We start from the raw sequence: 7,021 nt of genomic DNA on the forward strand, positions 1-7,021 counted from the left end.
TCTATGGTCATCAGCCCCCTAGAACTTGGAACTACTTAAACCTATCTAACCTAAGGACATCACACAACACTCAGGCATCACGAGGCAGAGAAAATCCCTGACCCCGGCGGGAATCGAAGCCGGGAACCCGGGCGCGGGTAGCGAGAACGCTACCGCACGTGCAGACTATCGCTTAGAATAAGATGAAGAGGGTAAGACGAATGAATACAGCAATAGGAAAAGTACAGGCAACATATAAAAAACGTTTAGTGCACGTTTTATACAACTTGACCCCATACGCTGCAGAACAGGAAGTAAATCAGCTCAAGGTAGGCAGATGGAACGCCTACTAAATGGAAATTTCTCCTTGTCGGAAATGACTCGAACAGTAGCCCGCAGTAAGAGCATGGCGGTGGGACTTGATAACATTCATTATTCAGTGCTCCAACACATGCCGGAGAAGGTATAAATTCAAATATTGAACATTTTATATAAAATACGGACCAACCAAATCTACATCGCAGAAATGAAGACAGTATGGTTCATACCAATATTTAAAACGGTGAAGAGTCCTGAGCGAGCTTCGTCATACAGGGCTATCTCTGTTCTATTGTGTATATATAAGACGTCGGAACGGTTGGTTAAACACAAATTAGAATGGTGGAATGAGACTCGAAGAGCACTACCCCTTGCACAAACAGGTTTTGGAAAGGGTACCGGCACAGTTGAAACATTGGTACCATTAGTGACTGATGTACGACTTAACGTTCAGTGACAACCAGTACTTGCTAGCAATGTATACTGATCAAGGGTGTCCCTATGTAGGAGGAGGGGGGGAGGAGGGGGCTAGACCTGCGGATGTAGAATACTTTTAATACTCTGGGAGATGAATGTCGATTTGGAAGTAGCATATAAATGTTCCAGTTCCGACTCTGTTAAAAACCAGCGTAATGCAGACTTCATTTTCAAGAAACAAAAGCATCTAACCACAATACGAGGTGTGGCTAGAAAAAAACCGGACTAGTACTGGTGAAACAATAAAACGAATGCAATAATGCTGAAAGTCGCGTGCCCTGTCACGTGACTCTCGCTCCGCCTACTGCTCGAGTTTCATCTGCCTCCTGCACTCAGTCTGCCCGTGGCGTCTGTTTTAAGTAGTTGACGTTTTGTCTGTGCGTCGGAAAATGTTGAGTGTACAGAAAGAACAGCGTCTTAACATCAAATTTTGTTTCAAACTAGGAAAATCTGCAAGTGAAACGTTTGTAATGTTACAACAAGTGTACGGCGATGATTGTTTATCGCGAACACAAGTGTTTGAGTGGTTTAAACGATTTAAAGATGGCCGCGAAGACACCAGTGATGACACTCGCACTGGCAGACCATTGTCAGCAAAAACTGATGCAAACATTGAAAAAATCGGTAAACTTGTTCGACAAGATCGCCGTTTAACAATCAGAGCAGTGTCTGAGTTAACAGGAGTTGACAAGGAAACTTGTCGAACAAGTTTACCGATTTTTTCAATGTTTGCATCAGTTTTTGCTGACAATGGTCTGCCAGTGCGAGTGTCATCACTGGTGTCTTCGCGGCCATCTTTAAATCGTTTAAACCACTCAAACACTTGTGTTCGCGATAAACAATCATCGCCGTACACTTGTTGTAACATTACAAACGTTTCACTTGCAGATTTTCCTAGTTTGAAACAAAATTTGATGTTAACACGGTGTTCTTTCTGTACACTCAACATTTTCCGACGCACAGACAAAACGTCAACTACTTAAAACAGACGCCACGGGCAGACTGAGTGCAGAAGGCAGATGAAACTCGAGCAGTAGGCGGAGCGAGAGTCACGTGACAGGCCACGTGACTTTCAGCCTTATTGCATTCGTTTTATTGTTTCACCAGAACTAGTCCGGTTTTTTTCTAGCCACACCTCGTACATCATTTTTTCCTTCAGAGCTAGAGGGGGGCTGCGGCTCCTCCCCCCACACCTTGCCACTGATGTGGATGACCTTGATATCGATATAACAAATGCTCATGATAGTGTTTTTATGCCCCCCACTGAAAAATAAACTGAAGAATCACACATCCACAGATGTGGATGCCCTTGATATCGATATAACAAATGCTCATGATAGTGTTTTTATGCCCGCCCACTGAAAAATAAACTGAAGAATCATTTCGTCACGCAGTCATTCATTCACAAGCTACACCGGTTATTGCCTGACAGAAACCTGATTATTACAAGAAACAATGAAACAATGGTGCCAAGAAGAACAAACAAAGGTTTGTCACTAGGGTGTGTCGCCATCGCAATAGCTGTTCAATCTCGTAGCGACAGTTTTATTGAGCGTCAGCAACAGATGGATAATTCTTTGATGGTGTTCAATGAATAGGTGCATGAGAGCTGCCTCGAATATAGCCTCATCAATCAGATGTGTGCTATGTACGAGAAACAGGCTTAACGAAAGAAGAAACATAAAATTACATCCCCTATATGGCCCCGCTCAAAAGACTTGTCAAGTAGATAGGGATTTACATCCATCATAAGCTAACATGGTCACGCCGCATTAATCATATAATTCAAAACTGTGAAGGCGCCATACACGTCCTTCGCTCTCTGAAAAGCGTTTGTTGGGAAGCAGTCCCGAGAATCTGCATTAACGTATATCGCCCGCTAATCAGAAGTTACAAGGATTACTAAGGCATCTGTTACGGTTCAGCAACGCAAAATAGACTAATAGAACAAGATAAACCCCAGTACAAAGATCTCAGAATCTGTATTGGAGCATTCAGATCGACTCCAACTAGTGCTTTGCTAGTGGAAGTAAATGAAATCTCGAAATATCGTTAAAACTGCTCGAGAAATACATCGCCAAATTCTTCTTGAAACGTTTTGACTTCTCAGATGACATTTGCTTAAAAAAGATCCGATATCTCGCTACGAAGTGCTACGCAGGCAGATACCTGATTAAAAATATCGGTTAGCGGAATTTTACTTCGGTGTTTCGTCTTTCCGTGAATGCATCACCAATTCCCAAAATACAAGCTTCTTCAGCACACTCTGCGGTAACACGTTAGTCAAGCTGAATATCAAGACGCACCTTCCATTCCGCGAAGGTTCATTGAGTGAGAAAGTTTTATCTGACAACGTAGCACTTTGGCCGTCGCTCACGACAGATTTACCCAGTTGGATCCAAACAAAAGGACGGGGTAGCAGGTGCGTTCGTAGATGGCATGACTAATCGAGGAGACAAATTTCAGCTACCTGAAGTTGCTTTCGCACACACTGTAGAAGTCATAGGGATCAGATGGACTTGCACGCTCAAAAGAAGGGCAAGAAGAAACAATCTCTTTTATCAGACTCACGCTCAGCATTTATGTTGTTAAAATGCTACGATGTCAGCAACACCAAAAATTATCCAGTGTATCGTAGTACAGAAGAAGCGTAGGAGCTTTCCCGCGGGAATAAAACGACCATCATGTTACGGGTTTCAGCAAAATACAAGGAAACGAAAAAATAGACAGTCTGGCCAAGGAAGGTGTATAGAACGGTTCAACACAACAGATCAATCAAAGCTTAATTTATGCGTAAATCGCAAATACTCATAACCGAGTACAAACGCTGTATCCAGCCAAAATATGTTAAGTATGCTACAGTGAGAGAATAATAAGCCAGAAAATCCTCGTTGCTTTATGGAAAATTGTACCACACATAAGGTATTCAATCACACGCATACAGAATTAATGCAACAGCTCTTAGCAAACTGAAGTGCAGTGCGGCGCGCCAGCACCCTGCTTACATGAATTACACTTAGCCATTTACAGAATAAAACATGTGCTGAACACGGATGCTACAGGAGCAGATAAAAGTACCTGAAAATGAGCTCATAATGGTATGACAAGATGTGGGAGATTTAATTTAATACACGGGAAAGATGTTACAAAGCAAACAGATTTTAAAAACATAAATTGGTTACTTCAGACATTTAATGTATTGGAACTAAATTCAAGAAGCAGTTTTAGTACAATCTGAAAGAAATTAAAAAATAAATAAAAATATTTTTTCAGTGCCTTGTGTCGGTAAATCAAAAAAGTGAAGCTGGCGCCGTTCTACCGACGTATGTATATATAAAAAATTAAAAATATTCCTGAGACATTAATACGTTCAACGTTCTGAGCTATACTAAATAGATTTGGAAGTGAAAGGATTTGAAAGTGAGTTTACTTTGCGTATTTCCATTAATCAGTGTCACATGGAAAATTTTCTGATGCGATTCCATAGACGCAAACTATTCATTGCGCAATAAAGTACCATAAGAAATATCTGGTGTTACTCGAACGTGGGAAAACGTTAAAAAATATGCATACTATCAACAGATTCAGAGTACAAATAAACTGTAATTATGTTTGCCATGAAAAACCGGTCATAATCTGAACGTAATAGTAAAATCGAAACCATAACTTCAGTAGCGATAATGAGTAAGTTGTCCGTAATTGAATCGTATGTAGTCATGAAAATATTTACCATTTTCAGTAGGAATTAAAGCGATGTCAGACAGTCGAAACTGATTTAAAAGAAAACAGAAACAGTTGATAATCCTTCAAATTCGTAGATGAATTTCTGAACAGAATACGTGGCATGTGTTATTGAATTACATAAAGCGTTACACATTATTTATTTATATATCTACATATACACTCATCAAGCGACCTTACGGTGTGTGGCGGAGGATACTAAGTATGACACTGCCATTTACCGCTTTCCCTGTTCCAGTAACGAATGTTTTGCTGGTAAAACGATTGGTAGTACGCCTACGTGTGACCTCAAATAGCTCTAATTTTTCCTTCGTTTTTTCGCGAGATATGCGTAGAAGGAAGCAACATATTGGTGACCCTTCTAGGAACTCTCTGAATTTTAACGGTAAACCATGCCACGAAGCAGAACGTCTCTTATTTAGAGTCTGTCACTGAATTTTGAAGAGCTTCCGTGAACGTGTCACGAAACGCGTTGCCCTTCTTTTGATCTGCTCTATTTCCTCTGTCAATCCTATCTTGTACATATCCTAATCTGTCGGGTTAGGTTCAAGACCTGATCGAACGAAGGTTCTGTATCGTACCTCCTTTATGGGAGGACTACACTTCTGACGATTCTTCCACTGAATCTCTTTCTGTCTATTTATGCGCAATGCGTAACATCTGGCTATGTTGAGGGCCAACTGCCAATCCCTGCACTAAGCGTTGATCATTTGCAGATCTTACCGACCTTCACTACGATTTTCTAGCGCTGCAGCTTCTCTGTGTACAATAATATCATCTCCTAACATTCTCAAGGAACTTCCGACATTCTTCGATAGGTCATTAATACAACTTGGGAAAAACAATGATCCTACAACACTCTGTTGGGGTAACCCCTACGCTACTTTTGTTCCTGCGTATCTCTCTCCATTGAGAATGAAATGTTTTGTTCTGTTTGCTTAGGACTCTTCAGTACAAGGACACAACAAGTCCGCCACTGCATATGCTCGTATTTATTACTTTAGGAGGCAGTGCAGAACTAAATAGAGCGCCTGCCGGAAGTGAAGATACTTGGCATCAACCAGGACGCAGGTATCAACTGCTTTTTGGGTCTCTGGATTGCACACGATCATTGTTTGCGAAATCCACGTTAACTCCTACATAGCAGATTTTGGTTCAAATGGCTCTAAGCACTATGGGACTCAACATCTGAGTTCATCAGTCCCCTAGATTTAGAACTACTTAAACCTAACTAACCTAAGGACATCACACACACCCATGCCCAAGGTAGGATTCGAACCTACGACGGTAGCAGCAGCACGGTTCCAGACTGAAGCGCCTATAGCCACTCGGCCACAACGGCCGGTGCAGATTTTGGGTTTCCAGAAATGTCACAAGGCGCGAGCGCAAAATATATTCCAAAATTCTACAACATACAGGCGTCGGTGATATAGGCCAACAGTTTTGTGTGATTGTTCGACTACCTTCCTTGAAAATCTACCCTTTCTTCCAATCACTAGGAAAGCTTCGCTCCTCCAACGACCTACGGCACACAGCTGCCTGATGAGGAGCAATTCATTTCGCATAATCTTTGCAAAATCTTACAGGTGTCCCTTACGGCCAACCACATTTTCTCTGTTGAGAGATTTTACTGCAGTCCCTATCCAGCGGTCACTTGTTTCGATGTCTGTCACTTTGGCGCTCCCGCTACGATTTAAAGCAGGGACTATAGTACGGTTTCCTTGGTGAAGTAATTTTGGGGAGAAAAAATTTGATATCAGTTGTTAATGGCTTCAGTGAAGTAATTTGGGGGAGAAAGAATTTAGTATCAGTTGTTATTGGTTTCCCTGTCTTATGCTTACTGCAATTAATTAAAAAGAACTTCACACGAGATGCTCTTCGCTTTCTTTTACGAGTATCTTCTGTAGTCATTCTGGCAACGGCCTTGCCGCAGTGGATACACCGGTTCCCGTGAGATCACCGAAGTTAAGCGCTGTCGGGCGTGGTCGGCACTTGGATGGGTGACCATCCAGGCCGCCATGCACTGTTGCCATTTTTCGGGGTGCACTCAGCCTCGTGATGCCAATTGAGGAGCTACTCGACCGAATAGTAGCGGCTTCGGTCAAGAATACCATCGTAACGACCGGGAGAGCGGTGTGCTGACCCCATGCCCCTCCTATCCGCATCATGCACTGCGGATGACACGGCGGTCGGATGGTCCTGGTAGGCCACTCGTGGCCTGACGACGGAGTGCCTTTTTCTGTAGTCATTCTGGAAATACTCATACGAATACGTTTGTACATTCTGGTTGCTGTTGAATAAAAACAATATTTATTTATAAAATTGGAGTCAAATTTAGGCACGGTGTTTCTGCCTCTTGTTCACACATTCTGCAAACGACTGCTTTTTCCTTCGTTCTTAGCAGAAGTTGTGATTTTTTGCCATTTTTCGAAAGCACTTTTTTCTTACGCGTACTAGCTTTATTTGTACTCCATCTCACTTTGTGAACAGATGTGCAGCTACATGT

The 7,021-nt window shown here is 42.2% G+C and overlaps 1 pseudogene; it reads left to right on the forward strand.

Annotated features, from left to right (window-relative positions):
- The first annotated feature begins 6,429 nt into the window (after window positions 1-6,429).
- LOC126199812 (5S ribosomal RNA) lies at window positions 6,430-6,547 on the forward strand (annotated as a pseudogene).
- The last annotated feature ends 474 nt before the right edge of the window (window positions 6,548-7,021 follow it).

This window comes from Schistocerca nitens, chromosome 8 (assembly GCF_023898315.1).
Source record: "Schistocerca nitens isolate TAMUIC-IGC-003100 chromosome 8, iqSchNite1.1, whole genome shotgun sequence".
Taxonomy (NCBI): domain Eukaryota; kingdom Metazoa; phylum Arthropoda; class Insecta; order Orthoptera; family Acrididae; genus Schistocerca; species Schistocerca nitens.